The sequence below is a fragment of the Callithrix jacchus genome, chromosome 2 (genome assembly GCF_049354715.1).
Source record: "Callithrix jacchus isolate 240 chromosome 2, calJac240_pri, whole genome shotgun sequence".
NCBI lineage: Eukaryota > Metazoa > Chordata > Mammalia > Primates > Cebidae > Callithrix > Callithrix jacchus.
The window spans coordinates 88,363,319-88,380,585 of record NC_133503.1 but is presented as its reverse complement, the minus strand read 5'-3'; the positions used below and the strand labels follow the sequence as shown (position 1 = coordinate 88,380,585).

Here is a 17,267-nt window from a genome sequence, read left to right as displayed (position 1 = left end):
GAGCAGTAGTGTAATCATGGTTCACAGCGGCCTCAACCTCCTGGGCTCAAGGGATCCTCCCACCTCAGCCTCTTAAGTAGCTGGGAATAAAGACATGTGCCAGCACACCAAGCTAACTTTTGAATTTTTTGTAGAAATAGGTCTCACTAAGATTGTCCAAGCTAGCCTTGAACTCCTGATCTGAACCGATCTTCCTGCCTCTGCATCCCAAAGTGCTGAAACTGCAGGTGTGAGCCACTATGCCTAGTGACAAATACTTCAAATCAAATAATTTTTTATTATTTTCTTTTCAAATTGTTGCTTCTAACCATATATGTTGTTAATGTATATAGTATTTGTATGCTGCTGTATAATTCTAGTATCTGCATTCGTTTTAGACTTCGTTCTATTTGTAAATAAACCAGAGCCAATGATTTTGCAGTGGTTTTCCAGTCACTCTTGATTGATGAAGGCATATTCTTTACCAGCTATTGTGAGAAAGACTCATGAAAATGACTGCTTTAATCAAAACTCTTTATAATTGAAGGACAGACAGCTGAAAATAAACTCGTTGACATCTTTTTTCCTTGAGTATTCTGTTGGTATTGAATGTTACTCTACAGAAATCTGAGGCAGTCTACTGTTTCCACTTTTACAAGAATCGAGTTTTTGCCAGGTGACCCGAAAACTTCTTTATTGCTAGTTTTCATAACTTTTTACAAGAATAGGTTTTGGTGTGAAATATTCTGAATCAGTTTTATCTCACACATAGTATACTTTTCATATTTATGATCAAATCTTTTTTATCCTTTTTTATTTCTTGAAAGTTAACTTTTTTTTCCTAGAAAGGTATATAGCTAGACACGACATTGTTTTGATTTTCTTTTAAGGAAGGTGCTCTAAATTTATATATGTTGGATCTTCTATACCCCTTTCCTCTAACATTTACTGTAATACTTTTACTGTTTATTTCTGTTTTATTTTTATTGCTATTCTAATTATATTTTGCACAGTGTTTATTTCCTTATTGTGTCTTTCAATATTGTCTACAGTTATATGTGATGTTTTTCTTCATTTCTAACTTCTGACAGTCTCAAATCACTTCTCTGCTCGAGGTCCACTCTGCCTTGACTTACAAGATCTTATACAATCTTGCTATCCTAACTTCCCTGACTTAATTTTCTTCTCCTCTTATCTCCCTTGGTTTTCTCAATTCCAAGACTCTGGGCCCTTGGTGTTCTTGGAACAGGCCAAGCATCTCTGTGAGAGACATTTTCCCCTCAGTTATCAATATAGCTGCTTACCTTACTTCCTGCAGGTCTTTTTCTCAAAAGTCACATTGAGGCTTTTCCTGGCTACCTCATATACAACTTCAATTCTCTCCCCAAATTTTATATTTCTCTTCCTCTTTATTTATTTTTCTTCAGCCCATAACACTACTAGTATACTATTTTATTATTTATCATGATTGTCTTTCCCACTGGAGTAAAAAATTGTTTGTGAGAAAATTTTGTCTCTCTACCTTACTACTCTACCTGTAGCATCGGACACAGAGAAGTTCATTAGTGTCAAAAAAAGTTATATATTTTATCAACTTTAGCTTTCACATTTTCATTACATTGTAGTTTTGCCATCTGATATTTAATTTTAACAAGTTCTTTTTCATAATCTGGTGTTATTTTTTGTAGCTTTCTATACAACTTAACTTCATTGATGTAATATGTCCCCTTATTATTCTGAAGCTTTTAAATAACTAATATATTTCTTGTAATTATTGCTTTTCCTAGTCCCCAACTCACATTAGTTTAGTCTCTGTTTTTCTATTAGAAAAATACATAGGCACTAAAATATCTGACTGGAAGTTTTTGTGCATATTTGTAGCTTTTAGGTTGTGGGCTTAATTGTAGGTTATTAAGGCTAGACATATTTTTATTGACAAATACTCAACTCTGGGTGTCTTTTGGTTTATTTTGCTTTTCTTTTTTTTTTTCTGAGACAGAGTCTTGCTCTGTTGCTAAGGCTAGAGTGTAGAGGTACAATCGCAGCTCATTGCAACCTCTGCCTCCTGGATTGAAGCAATTCTCCTGCCTCAGACTCCTGAATAGCTAGGATTACAGGCATGTGCTATCGCACCTGGCAAATTTTTGTATTTTTTTAGTAGAGATGGGGTTTCACCATGTTGACCAGGCTGGTCTCAAACTCCTGATCTTGTGATTCACCTGACTCAGCCTCCAAAGTGCTGGGATTACATGTTTCAGCCACTGCAGCTGGCCGTCTTTTGGTTTCTTTCTGGGGCCTCCTTCAGAAAGGATTTATCCACTACAGTAGTAAGTCCTGAGACTTCCAACTGTGACTGCCAATGTGATCAAACCAAGTAGAAGAAGAATGTTGCATTTTATGGATTAATAGAAAGCATTTCCTTTTTTTTCCCCCTTTTTAATTGGGAGACTGGATTCCACATTCTCAGCAGGGGCCATATGTATCTTAATACTGCATCTATGTAGTTCAATCTTTGTAGAGAGGAAAATTCTGGCTCACTCCTGATTGGAGAAAAGTTGTCTTCTTGGCTATATAAAATTGGAAAAAGAGTCAGTAACCCAACTTCAGAAAGTTCTGTTCCCTCCAGTTCCTTAATTTTTTCTGCTATTCTTTGGTATTGATTAGTTTACTTCTAGAATTCTTCAATGGGCAATTGTCTAGCTTTCTACATCTAAGTCATCTAATACTCATAAACATATACATTTTTAGCTTCCAAATTTCATTTATATAATTATCTTTCCTATTCTTTTGTATTCTTTGTTGGTTTATTCTTTCTTTTTTAAAATTTTTTATTGCATTTTAGGTTTTGGGGTATATGTGCAGAACATGCAAGATAGTTGCATAGGTACACACATGGCAGTGTGTTTTGCTTCCTTTCTCCCCTTCACCCACATTTGGCATTTCTCCCCAGGCTATCCCTCCCCAGCTCCCCCACCCCCACTGGCCCTCCCCTTTTCCCCCCAATAGACCCCAGTGTTTAGTACTCCCTTCCCTGTGTCCATGTGTTCTCATTTTTCATCACCCGCCTATAAGTGAGAATATGCGGTATTTCATTTTCTGTTCTTGTGTCAGTTTGCTGAGAATGATGTTCTCCTGATTCATCCATGTTCCTACAAAGGACACGAACTCATCATTTCTGATTGCTGCATAATATTCCACAGTGTATATGTGCCACATTTTCCCAATCCAGTCTATCATCAGTGGGCATTTGGGTTGATTCCAGGTCTTTGCTATTGTAAACAGTGCTGCAATGAACATTCGTGTGCATGTGTCCTTATAGTAGAACGATTTATAGTCCTTTGGATATATACCCAGTAATGGGATTGCTGGGTAAAATGGAATTTCTATTTCTAAGGCCTTGAGGAGGTTTATTCCTTCTTAAATTTATCTTTTCTTTGTAACTTCAGGAGGGAACAAAGAAAAAGTACATGCTCCAATTACTTTATTTTAAATAATAGAACTACGTAAAGAGTTCTAGTTTTGCATAGTTAATAAGCAATTTATTGTATACCTTATGCATAATACTTTTGAGTTCAGACATTGAGAGCACAAAATTGGGGCCATTTAATTTCCCACATTCCTTATTTATAAGAAATTAAATTTATCACAATAGAGCAGAAAAAAGCAGCGTTATTTTAGGAATCAAAAGGTCAGAATATAATGTGTGACTGTGTCATCAGCTCTGCATGTCTTGAGACAGTTCTTTGCCCTGCTGGACATGTTTACTTCTCATTAAATTAAATAATTGGTCTCAAAGAAATTTCTAGCATAAATATTTTATATTTTATTAATATAAATAGAATTCCATTCATTTGTTTTAGTACAGATTCCATTGAATCACACCTTAAATACATAAGCTGGTTATATTATGCTGCCATTTCATCAAAATTACTTCTGGTTCCATGTTTTATTATGTATGTTATGGCTGAGCCCTGACAATTTGTTCTCTCCAGCAATACTGGAAAGCATTTAATCAGACTCAATTAACAAACGTTTACTCTGACCTCAGGCCTTATTGAAATTATTATTTGTTAGATGAATATGAAGATTGTTAGAGCTGAACGATTACCTAGAGACCATTGACCCAACCTCCTTTTTTCACAGGCAAGGAAACTTAAACTGACATAATGATATGGACTGCCCAAGATCAAAGTGAGATTTAATTAAAAGGTACTCCCATGACCTGAACTTCATTGTTTCAGACCGTTACACATCCAGGATATTGTCATTGTTGTTGTAATAATTTTGTTTTTATTGCTGTGCTCTTGCTCGTTTTATTTTGTTTACTACCTCATATACTACCTGTAAGTAGAGATTAACATTGTCCACCTTGAGCCAACTCTTAAACTGGCAATTAGGCTTAGATTCTCACAAATAGTTTTCTCTTACTTGCAGACACTTTTACCTTTCCATTATTAAGTACTAATTTGATGCATTAATCCACTGCCTCACTCTTTATTTTGTTAAAAGACATTACCAAAATGTAATTAAAAGGAGCTTACAAAAAGGACAAAACTTTATCGTTATTCTGTATGGTAGATAGTGAAAGGAAATAAAAGTCCTAGCTAAAGCAATTAAACCCTGGTTTCTTTAAATCTGTTCAACAATTATAATTGCAGTAGAGTAATAACATTTTAGAATTTTTATTCTATTAGAATTTTATAATTTGCCAATTGAATATAGTATAAAATGATTTCTTCATTTCAATACTTATTTCATTCAGAGAATAAAAGCAACCTTCTTCAAGAAGAGGTTATTTCCAAATAGTATGATAAAATACAGTGGATTGGGAGGAGAGGGACTCAATTTTATTGAAATACATGTACTTTATGACAAAATTTAAAAGTATATTCTTCTCTGTAGATAGTAATACTCAACTGGGAGGTTTCTTTTTGCATATTTTGAAGCATAAAAAGTAACTTCATAAATTCTGTCAGGAGTGGCACTAAAAATGTTAGATTAAAAACTAATATGCAGAATTAACCTATTCGTATTCATCAGATGTCCATAACGTGCCTAAACTGAATCTATGTTCAATAACAGGCTTAGGCATTTACAACATTTTTACATCAAAATTCTTAAATTTTTACATTATACATTTTCATTTTCATTATGACATCAGTTTTCTTCATGATGCATTTTACTCTTCAAAGTTAGGAAAAAACTTCACATTCAATAATAAAGATAAAAATGGGGATTCTCGTTTTCTGCTTTTTCTTTCTAGGTTCACAGCTGAGGGTCCAACTTTATAACTCAAATCATCAAAAAAAATTTTTTAAGTCACTGCACTCCAGCCTGGCACCTGGTGACAAAGTGAGACTCTGTCTCAAAAAAAAAAATTTTTTTTTTATTCCCGGTTAAATGGGAAAAAAAAGAGAAAAGATGACTAACTCCATTAGACCATTCTAGCATTGTTATAAAGAAATACCTGAAGCTGGGTAATTTATTTAAAAAAATAGAGATTTAATTGGCTTATGGTTCTGCAGGCACTGGGTACCTGCTCAACTTCTGATGAGGCCTCAGGAAGCTTACAATCATGGCAGAAGGCAAAGCAGCACCTGGCACCTCACATAATGAGAGCAGGAGCAAAAGACAGAAGAGAGAAAGACAGAGAGAGAGATAAAGAGAGAGAGAGAGAAAGAGAGAGAGAGAAAGAGGGAGGGAGAAAGAGCTAGAGAGCAAATGTGGGGATGGGGGAGTTGCCAAACATTTTTAAATAACTAAATTTCATGAGAACTATAATGAAGACAGCACCAAGCCATGAGAGATCCACCTCCATGATTCCAACCATCTCCCAAAAAGCCCCACCTCTAGGATTGGAGATTACAATTTGACATGAGATTTGGGTGGGGAAAAATATCCAAACTATATTAATAATTCTAAAATAATTCTTTTATTTTGGAATTTGAAATTAATCCCAAACGATTCAGGTTTCACACCTTATTATCAACACAAAATTTATAGGACATTCCTGAGTGTTTACTTCTGTGATCTGATTTTCGGGACATGATTTGAGTAAATCCTATCTAGTTTTGTTTCTGATTGTTTTTGTAATTTTGTCACATTCAACTTTATAGCAATTTTTTTTTCTAAGCTATCATCACTGCAAAGCAGCAAAATGATATTCCACTAACTTTACGAATCTATTCAAATACCTTAACAGAAATAGAAGATTAAAGAGTGATAGGGAAGAAAAAAAAGATGATGTCTACTATTACTTATCCTTGCTCAATATAATAAATTTCAAACATGCTGTTCAGTAACTTTTATTTACTTATCTTTTGGGGTTTTAAAATTTTTTTCATATGCAGATTTAGTACACATACTAAAATAAGCTTCTAGAGTGGAGAGAATAAAAGGATTGTTAGTAAATAAAAATACAGATTACTTTGATGGGCTAACAGGAGACCTCTCCCTTTGTGTATCATCATTTTTTTGTCAATGAAGGCAAGGTCTTCCTTCTGGTAATTTAGGTCTATAGTTAGACTGATGGAGGGGACCAGACTGTAGAAAATGTTTTACTACTTTAGACCAGTTTCCCACATATCTATCTAATAAAGTAAAAGGCGGAAAATTATGTCCCTAAAAATATTAAAGTTTGCCTAGAAAGAAAGTCACTTTATAAAGAGGTATGATCCCAGTGATGTGTAGAAATACAGACTTTGGGGTATGAATTTCATTGGATTTCATGCTCTGTGTAGGTGTAGATAAGATTCATTGTTTTTGCCCTTTCATGCCCAGCACAAGGCTGGACTCCTAATTAATAATCAGGAGTGTTTTTTGCTCGGTATAATTTACATATGCTATTTAACACCATCTAGCTGTTACTACACAGGAAGGAGGGAGTCATCCCTCCCTCACTACCTCATTCTTTTCAGAGTTAATTTCTTATTCTAAAGTTAGAAACATGTGAGACTCCATGAAAAGCTACAAGTGAAAAAAACAGACTCATGAGTTGCAGAGGTCTATAGTGAAAGGGCAGGTGATATATTGTCCTTTAATGCCCTTTTATATCTAAGAGCCTTTTCTTCATAGGATTTGTTTTACACCTCCCAATTAGGAGAAAAGTATTATTTTACATCATTTATAAAGTCATTCAGACCTATCAAGAACTGTTTAATTAAATAAGATGGTTTTACTGAAAGTCAACAAGCGTACTTGAGCATCACTGAATCAGAATTTCCAGGGATTGGGTTAGAACATTTGCCTGTTCAGCAGTTGTATTAGTTCATTTTAGCACTGCTAATAAAACCATACCGAACACTAGGTAATTTACACAGGAAAAAGGTTTAATGGATTTACAGTTCCACCTGGCTGGGGAGACCTCACAATCATGGTGGAAGGCAAGGAGGAGTAAGTCTTATGTGGATGGCAGCAGGTAAATAGAGAGTTTGTGCAGGGAAACTCCCACTTCTAAAACCATCAGATCTCATGAGTTCATGCTAATGGCACGGGAAAGACTCAATCATGATTCAATTATTTTCCACTGAGCCCCTCCCACAACGCGTGGGAATTGTAGGAGCTACAATTCAAGATGAAATTTGGATGCAGGCAGACACAGGCAAACAATATTAGCAGTCATCTAAGAATTTCTGATATACACAGAATGGAATTATTGGGAAACTAGATCAAAAAACTAGATAGATGAAAGCTACTTTCTCTGAGTCTGTTAAGACATGAAGAAAACACTTCTGTATAGTTAATTCTGGACAAATATATTGCTTTTATAAATTTATCTGATGAAATAAATTATATAAAATGATATTTATTTTTAGTGGCTACTGATAATTTAAAAAATGTAATTTAGAAAAATATGTGTATTCTAAAACTGAGCTCCATATCAAATAGTATCAAGCAATATTGTTTCCCTTAAGAGTAATACACAGCTAAATAAATGGTATTAACTAATTTTTAATTCATACATCTAAAAGATTTTGTTCGATGGACAGAATAAAATAAATACAATTATAAAATAGAAAACTATATGATTATGAATAAAAATGCACTTTTATAGTTTTTTCATATTATGTGCAGAAGAAAATAACTCATAAACTAGAAACACACTTTAACTGCAATACCATTTGAAGAATTTTGAATTTCACTATATCTGTGTCTGTGTCCTTGGGTCTGTCAAGTTGAAGATGTAAGAACATAGGGCCAGCTGTGAATGCTGCCATGGACAGGGAATTTTTATTATCCTGATAGCTGTAGAACTCGGCTCAGGGAATAACTTCTGTCTTAAAATCTGTTTCTAAGTATGGTAAATTGCCTGAAATGTCATTATTATGCATTTGGAAGTTAATAAAAATGTTAGGGGTATTCACAGAAGCAATAACTCAAACACTTTTCACCTTTGCAAGTTTCTCAGCTTTTGGTTCCACTATTAAACTTGTCTTTCATTTTTCTTTTGTACAGAGTGAATATATTGAGCCACTTTTTCTTTGAGGCATTTATCTTTTATCTAAAATACATCGGCATCACTCACATAATACTGGTGCAACTTCGAATTTAACGGGGGATAAGTAAATTTGAAAATATATTTAAATGTAGCACTCTTATACATGCATAAAAACAGACACACTTGCTGTGTAAATGTACTTAACAATTATTAATAAATGTCAAGAATTAATTTCTTTCATGTGGTAGTAGGCATAAGAAAGTGATTTTCTTTATTTTCCTTTCTTCCTTTTTCTTTTGATCCACCCCCCTCCCCTCCCAACTCCTTTAATATCTTTCTCTTTTTCAGTTCCATCAGCCCTGTAGAGAATACATTGACCATCAGCAGTTGGCTGTGTTCCTATGACCTGGTGGATTGCTAGGTCTTAGAGAAAACCAAAGGAAGAAGAGAAATATATTAAAGTTGAAACTAAGAGCTTCCTGGGACTCTGGACTTTCTAAAACAGGGTTCATTGAGGACAAACTGAAACTTTGATTACCCTACTGTAAATATATTTGGGGATACAATGACTTACTGAACCCACATTTTTCTGGAAAACAGAAAACATTCTGTTTTACTGAATTAAGTGATTATGTTTACCTACAATCATCACATAGCAAAAACAACTAGAATATTAAAAATGAATGAGAGAAAGTCAATAAAATGGTCAAAAATCAGTGCTTGGTTTAGGAAAAAAAATTATCTTTACAGAAATACTACAAGTAATTGCAGTCAAGTTATGTTGTATTGGCTCAGTACTTATGAACTCACAATTCTTACAAAATTTCTCAGTGGTATAAATTATTTTCCATTTTCAGGCTTCCACGCTACCCCCAGCCCCACTCAAAGAAGCTCTGAGAAATGTGGCCCATCATCCCTCTGTATTGCCCCCAACATATATACTGCCCCCTCCCACTTTTTCTACTTTTTACTTTTTTCCTTTATATTATTAACGTATGAAGACAGTAATGCAAGGGTTTTTGAACAGGCTGCACCATAGACCATACTTTAGTAGAGCCGTGGCAACTCTTGTGACCCACACGTACACCTCTGGATGGCTTCCCAGAGCCAGAAAGTCTGAAGTAACAGGAAAACCACAAAAAGAAGAATGGCTAGCTCCTGCAAAGCCCAATTGACCGACCTTGCAACATTTTGCCACTGTTCCTGCCTCAACTCTTCCTGCCTTAACTGATAACCCAACCTTGTGACACTGGACCTTGTGACACCCTCCCTCTCCCAGACGATACCTACCCCCCCGCCAGGCTTGCAAAAACCACCCTAAACTGTAACTTCTATAACTTTCCACTGCCTATCTCAAACATATAAACCTATAAAATTAACTCCTATCTCACTGCCCTCTGTTGACTCTCTTTTCAGACTCAGCCCACTGGCACCCAGGTCAATAAACGGCCTTGTTGCTCACACAAAGCTTGTTTAGGTGGTCTCTTTGTTCAGAGTATGCTTAACATTAACAAAATTCCATATGTATTTAAAACAGTCATGCTTTTGTGTAAAAATGCATATAACAAGGTGATTGCAGATGATAAATAGATTACTAATTATTAATTAAACCTGTCAAAGAAAAATTGCACTGGACTGAATTAAGCAGGCAAGGAAGACTGTATTCAAGAACATTGCAATGAGAAAGAGAGAGATTGAGTTTAACTTGGCTCACACAAAAAGCAGTAGCATTTTTAAGAACTAGGGTGACCTAATGGAAAAGTAGTGAAGGAGATTAGAATGGAAGTTTGTCAATGTGATTAGGTTATCGTTGTTTGCTAGTTGTCATTTACAAAATTAGGCTTCTGTGTTTCAAGAGACACTAAGAGAGAGCACTCTTTGCAGTCTGCATGGGCTGCCGTAACAAATTACGGCTGGGTGGCTTAAACAACACGAGTTTCTTTCTCACAGTTTTGAAGAGTGAGAAGTCCAAGATGAAGGTGCCAGCAGTTTCTGGTAAGGACTCTCTTCCTGGCTTGCAAATAGCTACCTTCTTGCTGGGTCCTCACATGGTAAGAGAGAAAGGGATCTGTGGTTTCTCTTTCTCTTTTATAAGGACACTAGTTCTACTCGATTAGGACTTCCACCTTCTGACCTCTTTAGCCATTAGCGCCTCCTAAGGTGAACTGTGTTACCTCCAACACAGTCACATGGGGGTTAGGGCTTCAATGAATAAATTTTGGGGGGACATGATTCAGTCCATATCTTCTTTATGGACCACATCTGGAAGCAGACACTATCTTCCTTATGATTACATGTCAAAGGGAAGGTTCCCAGGTCCTGAAGAATAACATTTCTGGGTTATAAATGTGCTAAGAGACTTGGAGAAGATTTACGTCTCAAAGGAGCAGAAAAATAATTTACAGTGAAAAGTTTTCTAAAGTAAATATACCTCCTCCCCCAAAAAAGGTTGGGGGAATCAGGGTCTATAGTTAGGATGAAATCTGCCCAAAATTAAGCTGAGGGAAATGTAAGACTTTCTTGGTTGACCTTTGGGTTAGCATTGCTTTACCATGCTCCAAAAAAGAAATGTCTGCAAACCCTCTTTGTCTTTTCACTCAGTACTCTACGAATTAGCTAAGGACGAATAAGCCTGGACAGCTTGTGAAGTGAAACATTTGCAGTAGGTGGTGACATTTAAATTAATACTCCCTAGTTCTGCTGCTGCTTGTTGATTCAAGGGGAAAATGAATTGGGTCTGTGTTTAATAATAAATTACTTGCGTCCCTTGAGCTTTCCCAGTTCTTAGGACAATGACCCATTTTTAAATTTTGGTGACCTGATAGCCTATGGCCCAACATCTAGGTCTAAGAGCCAAGATAAGGCCCTCATTTATCCCTGAATATAAGAGGCAAGACCCAGTTTGTGTTTCTGTGTGTTGATGAAAGTAATGTCAAGGGATACAAAGAAAGAGGATGAAAATGGGACAGAAAGGAAAAACAGGAGGAGGGAATGTCTTTTCTTGGATTGATATTATCAGTATCTGCTGTAGAGCTATTGGTTAGCAAAATTGCCAAAAGTTCTCAACTACTCACAAAGGAGCCTTTCAACTTACCATTTTACAAACTTTTAGATAACTGGATGAAGAACAGGGTGAGACTAGAATGAGGTGAGAGACACCCTTGCCTCTAGGTGTAAAATGTAAGGGGACACCAAAAATCAAAATTAATTCAAAAAAGGATAAATATTACTGATTTTTCTTTTTTTTTTCTTGTGGCTCATGGTCTAATACAGCTTTATAGGGCACTGTTAGTGATCCATCTTTAATTTAAATTTTGATATTTTGTTTCTTATGGATTTTTGCATTGGTTTTGATTTCTAAAAATATTATCCTAAAATATGATGTATCTTAATTACCAAGATTTTTGTCATTCCCTTAAATTTTACAGCCAAGGTGTGTGCCTACTTATGTTGCCCTAGTTCCTACTCTGCAGAAGAAAAGATTTTTGGCACTTCCGTCTTGATTTTGAATACATTTTTAGTCTTTCTAGTTGAGTGGAGTAGGTCTAGAAAGTATTATTAAAGCAATGCTTTCCTTAGTATGCACTTAATGGAGATGAACACTGGTCTAGTTAGGGACAATATTATTGTTCTTTTCCTACATAAGTTACTGAAAACACTCTTGAAGGCCGGAGTTTTTTCAATAAGAAAGTTTGATAAAAAGAAACATTTGTAATGGTGTACGGATAACTTACTGCAGATATTTTCATATCGCTTATAGAGAAAGTTTAATTAATAAAGTTGACTAAAAGAAAAATATGTAATATCTAATTCCACAAATTAGTCATATTATATTTGTAAGTCTTTTAAACCTATCTAAGCATCATCTTTAGTGTTCTAAAGAGAATATTTAATTTGTCTATCTCTTGCCATTGTGAAGAGAAAATGAATGTACATTAACATGGTCTGTAACTGTAAAATCAAGTTTGTGTAGGTTTAGGTGGATATCTCCCTCACTGTTAAGTTAGGTACCTGAGAACAAATAAATACTGTATCTGTTCTTTACTTAAACATTCCTTTTTCTTTTTATTAAGTTCATAATCATGCTATGTGTAGTTAAAATACATTAAAATCCTAATTTTAAAAGCAAACTAATTTATGAAACAGAAGAGAAATGGGATATTCCTATTGACTTAGGAAGGATCCTTTACAAAACTGAGCTCAAATAACTCTTGCAATGTACATAGAACGCAACTAAAGTAGCCTGAATTAATGTGTTATATCGGTTTTGGCAAACTTTCTGCAAAGGGCTAGATAGTTAATATTTTCAAGTTTTCAGGCCATAAGGTCTCTGTTGCAACAACTTAATCTCACTATTACAGTAAGAAACAAACCATAGGCAATAGTAAACAAATGGGCATAGCTGTGTTCCAGTAAAACTGTATTTATAAAAACAAGAAGTGGGCTGAGTCTGGTTTACAGGCCATAGTTTGTCTGCTCTTGTGTTAGTTAATTTTGGATGCTTCATCAAAAACTCTGAACTGGGTTGTCCACAATAGTGAGCCATAAAGGATTCATGCCACTTATTGAATTGAATGTTCAAGCCATTGTCTAGACACAAATGAACCTTCATGACTGGTGGCTATGGAACAGTTGCTATACCAGTAACTTGATCATATCTCTCATCATTCTACATCCAGCAATATTATTTAATTTTAAATATTACTATTATGAAGGCATGGTATTTCTGTTTTGCCAGTATTTTTCCCTTTTATAAACTCTTACAAAATACTGTAATTTAATACTTTATTGAAGACCATAAAACTTCAGGATATTTTTAAATCAGGGCAAATTGTTTTATTGGCAGTAATGAACATTTCTTAATAGTCAGTGACTTGACTAAAACCACCAGAGTGAGGTGGCTTAACGTACAGAATTGGCTAACTGAATATGTGGCTTTCAGTTGTAGTAGAACACCTTCCTAATTTAAGCAGCATTTACTGTGGCCGTATGAACAAAGGTTAAGTGGTGCTGAGACTACAGTATTTTAAAACTAGAACTCTACATTTGGAAAAGCTGTTCTCTTTCATAGAGAAAGAGCACTTTTCTCTATACATTTAGCAATATCTTTGCTATTTATTCCAGTTAATGGGCACTTTGATATTCTAAATGACAAGAGGGAAAACAATATATAATGATTTTAAAATCAATGTGAACTATGCTCTAGTAATTCTATCATATGAGGAAAGAATTAATAAAGCAAGAACAAAATACTAGTTTTATTTTCAAAATACTTAGTTTCATTTTCTAAAGACTATTGTAAAAATATCGTATATTTGAACTAAATTGCTAGATAGTGGCATTGCCATGTCTTCTGGAGGTCCATAGCTAAACCCATGGGTACGTCTTCGGTAAGCTCAACCCAATATTTTCCTCAACTGAGAGTCTAAGAAAAAGTGGTTTTATTAATCACAAAGTGACAGGAATAGTCAAGAGATCAAAGAGTTTTCAAGTCAGAATAAACCTCAGGGACTATTTGTTTAGATTAACTAGAACTGAAGAAGGTGATGCCCAGATAATTTATGAGATTTTGCAAAAGGTTACACAAAGTGTATTGACAGATTCGCCATTTGTGCTCTGGTCTGTTCCGCCCCTGCACTTGGCTCTTAGAAATGAACTTTTATTCACATTTAAGCACATCTACAGAGTCTTACGTGGTGGAAACCATGTGAGCGTGTAAAAACTATGATCCCAGGGCCGGCATTCACGTGCTTCCTGTTAGGGTTCTTGCAGTGTTTTTTGTGTGTTTGTTTGTTTTTAATAGCGAATTTACTATAATTTAAAAGTTTGCATTTCCACTTATATCTTGTCTTACTTTGTGCTAATGTATTTAAGATACTAAGCTAGAAAGCTTAAAATTTCTGGGACCAAAACCTCAAGTCAATCGTATTTCCTAGAAACCATCATCTTTTACATGTGAATGGACATACAGGTATTTGGCCAGTAGCATATCAATGTAAATAGGCTGAATTAAAGTGGATAATTTAATTTTGTATTCTTTTTGGTTACCTTTTGGCTTCACCTCATATAGAATAAACTTTTATCTCCAAACCTCTCTTTCATGGCCAGGACTAGGGTGTGGTACCTCAGATGCAGAAGCCAAAGAGACTTTCACTTGCAGGACCCTAACAACAAGGGCCTCCTGGATTTTTACGGCCCAGTAGCCTCTCTCACCTACCGTAGTCCTGGTACTCACTTTTAAAAAAAATTAATTTCTTCCCTGACAGGATGTTGAGAGAATGACTGTGGCAATTTATTTCTGTAAGGCAATTTTAGCTTCTGAGAATAAATGGGTTACAGTCATCTCATATAGTATCAATTATATTTTAGTCAGACTATTTTGGACTTAAATATTCAATTTATTTGATAATTAACTAGATATAAATTTGATATATAGTTCAGATAAAATTCTCGTGGTTATGTGGCATAGATTACCATATAAACCAGGCCTTTTCAGAAATGTCTCATATGAGAAAACTGATCTTTCATAGTTAATCAGAGAGGTTTAGGTAAACTATTGTTCTGTATTTCCCATTTGCCTTCAAATGCCTCCTCAGAAAATTTATATCTTATTTTCTGAGTTTTATTCTTTTTCCTATTAATATACTGTATACACTGGAGAGAAATGTGGAAGGAGAGAAACAGATATTGAGGCTTCTATTTGCTGAGCTCTGTGCTAGATATTGTCTTCAAGTAACAGATCTAATAATATTTCTCATCATCGTATTTCTAAGATGTCATGTTATCTATTTTTCTCATGAAAATAAACCTTAAGAGGCATAGAGGTCATGGCTCACAGTAATAAAAACTTTATTTCTATCTCTTGCAAAAAATTGAATAACAAAGGTATTTGTATAGTTATTTATACATATATAGATGTATAAGTGTGTGTATATATCTATAAAACCTAAATATTTCTGAGAAAATCTATCATTGGTTTAATCTAATTTTAATTCAAGAGTAGTGTGATTATTTTTGCCATCAGAACTCAATCATAGGTTTCTTACTTGACCCCTTTGTTTATTGCCCATTGTTAGAATAACTAAAAAGCAGACACCTCAAATACAGCAGCCGTGTTGCCTCCACAGTTAGTTTTTGGCTTGAAATGATTGATCCAATTTGAATCAGAGCAGGAACAATCTGCCTAAAGAAAATCTTGTCTCCCAATCACCTAATAGATCACAGTATAATCAATTTATGTTATGAAATTTAGCTGGCAAGATAAATGGCTTAATATTTTCCCATTTATAAGTCAGAATAACAATAGTAAACATATACATATTCCCTTCCTGGTTAGTCCTCAAGAGTCCAAGAACATAGAATCAGTTAGTGGCAAAACAAATTCAATCCCAGCTTTCTGTGATGCCAAAGATCAATCTTAAGTCCAACGATGCAATTTAGGGGGCTTATCATATTTATTTTTATATTTATTTTGGCTCTCTTCATTTTTTAAACAATGTGATAAAATACACATAACATAAAATTTAACGTCTTGACCATTTTGAAAAGTGCAGCTCAGTGACATGTTCCTATTGCTTTGCTGCCATAACCATCATTTGTCCACAGTACCCTTTACATTTTGTAAATCTGAAACTCTACACCTACTAAACAATAACTCCCCATTGGATTGCCCCTCAGCCCCTGGAAACCAAAATTTTTCTTTGTCTCTATGAATCTGACTACTTTAAGTTTCCTAGTAGAAAAGAAATGATGCAGTATTTTTCGTCTTCTGACTGGCTTATTTCACTTATGGCTTATTTCACATACATATTCTCCTTAATGTTCCTTCATGTTGTAGTATGTGTAAGAATCTGATTTTTAATGTTGAATAATATTCCAGTATGTGCATATAGCACATTTTGTTTATCCATTTATCTGTTCATGGACGATTGGATTGCTTCTGCCTTTTCGCCAAATTTATTTATGCACCTTTCCTAGAGGTTTCTGCTGCTTTCTGTCAGTGCTTCATCTGCTTCCTGCTGCACATTTTTTATGATTAAAAAATTGTCAATTAAGTAACAAATACTAATTTCCACAAAAAAAGAATAAAGTGATGGATTTCACTCACCACACTTAGGATTATTTTGTGTGTTCCAGATACCTGGTTTTGGAGGAGTCAGTTGAAATGTCCTAGAGAAAGTTAACTAGATCTTGGATTTCACTGCTTTGTATACAGGAAAACAGCACATGCTTCCTTTTAACCACAGAAACAAGAATTGTATGCCTCCCAGGAGCAGTGCTTCAGAGTCCTGGAGCTTTTTGGTCATAAAACATAATATAAGTTCTTATGTTTTGTCTTCTGGCAAACCAGTATGGGTGAACACATTATGATATGGGTAGCCTTAAGAAAAACTCAGTGGGGAAGATGAAGTAAAATGCTTGAATAATATTTTAAATCAAAACGAATGCAGCCAACATTTTCTAAAAATTACTTTTTATGGTTGTAATGAAGCACTCTCTTTGGAATATGTTATTGAAGTCATTTTTTTCACAAATAAAATTGTTGTTCCTTAAAGTGGTTTGCATAATATATCATTTGAATGTGTTTGTGTATCTGCTAATTTAGCATTTATTCCAGAATCTTTGACCCATCGCAATTCAGTAGCACTGCCTTAGATTCAGAATATTTTTAGTTTTATTTTTTTAAGATGGGGACTCACTATATTGCCCAGACTGGACTGGAATTCCTGGATCAAAGGATACTCCCACCTCAGCCTCTCAAGTACCTGGGACTAGACTACAGGAGCAAGCCAATGAGCTAGGTCTGATTTTTTTCTTTTAATTACAAATGGCGGTGGTCTTTTGTTACTCT

At 34.8% G+C, this 17,267-nt stretch overlaps 1 pseudogene across 1 annotated transcript in view; it reads left to right on the top strand.

Moving 5' to 3' along the window:
- Window positions 1-7,944, top strand: part of LOC128931428 (uncharacterized) — a 61,311-nt pseudogene extending 53,367 nt beyond the window's left edge. The window contains exon 6 of the transcript XR_013532724.1: window positions 4,123-7,944. The product of XR_013532724.1 is annotated as an uncharacterized LOC128931428 (transcript). The remainder of the gene's footprint in view (window positions 1-4,122) is intronic.
- The last annotated feature ends 9,323 nt before the right edge of the window (window positions 7,945-17,267 follow it).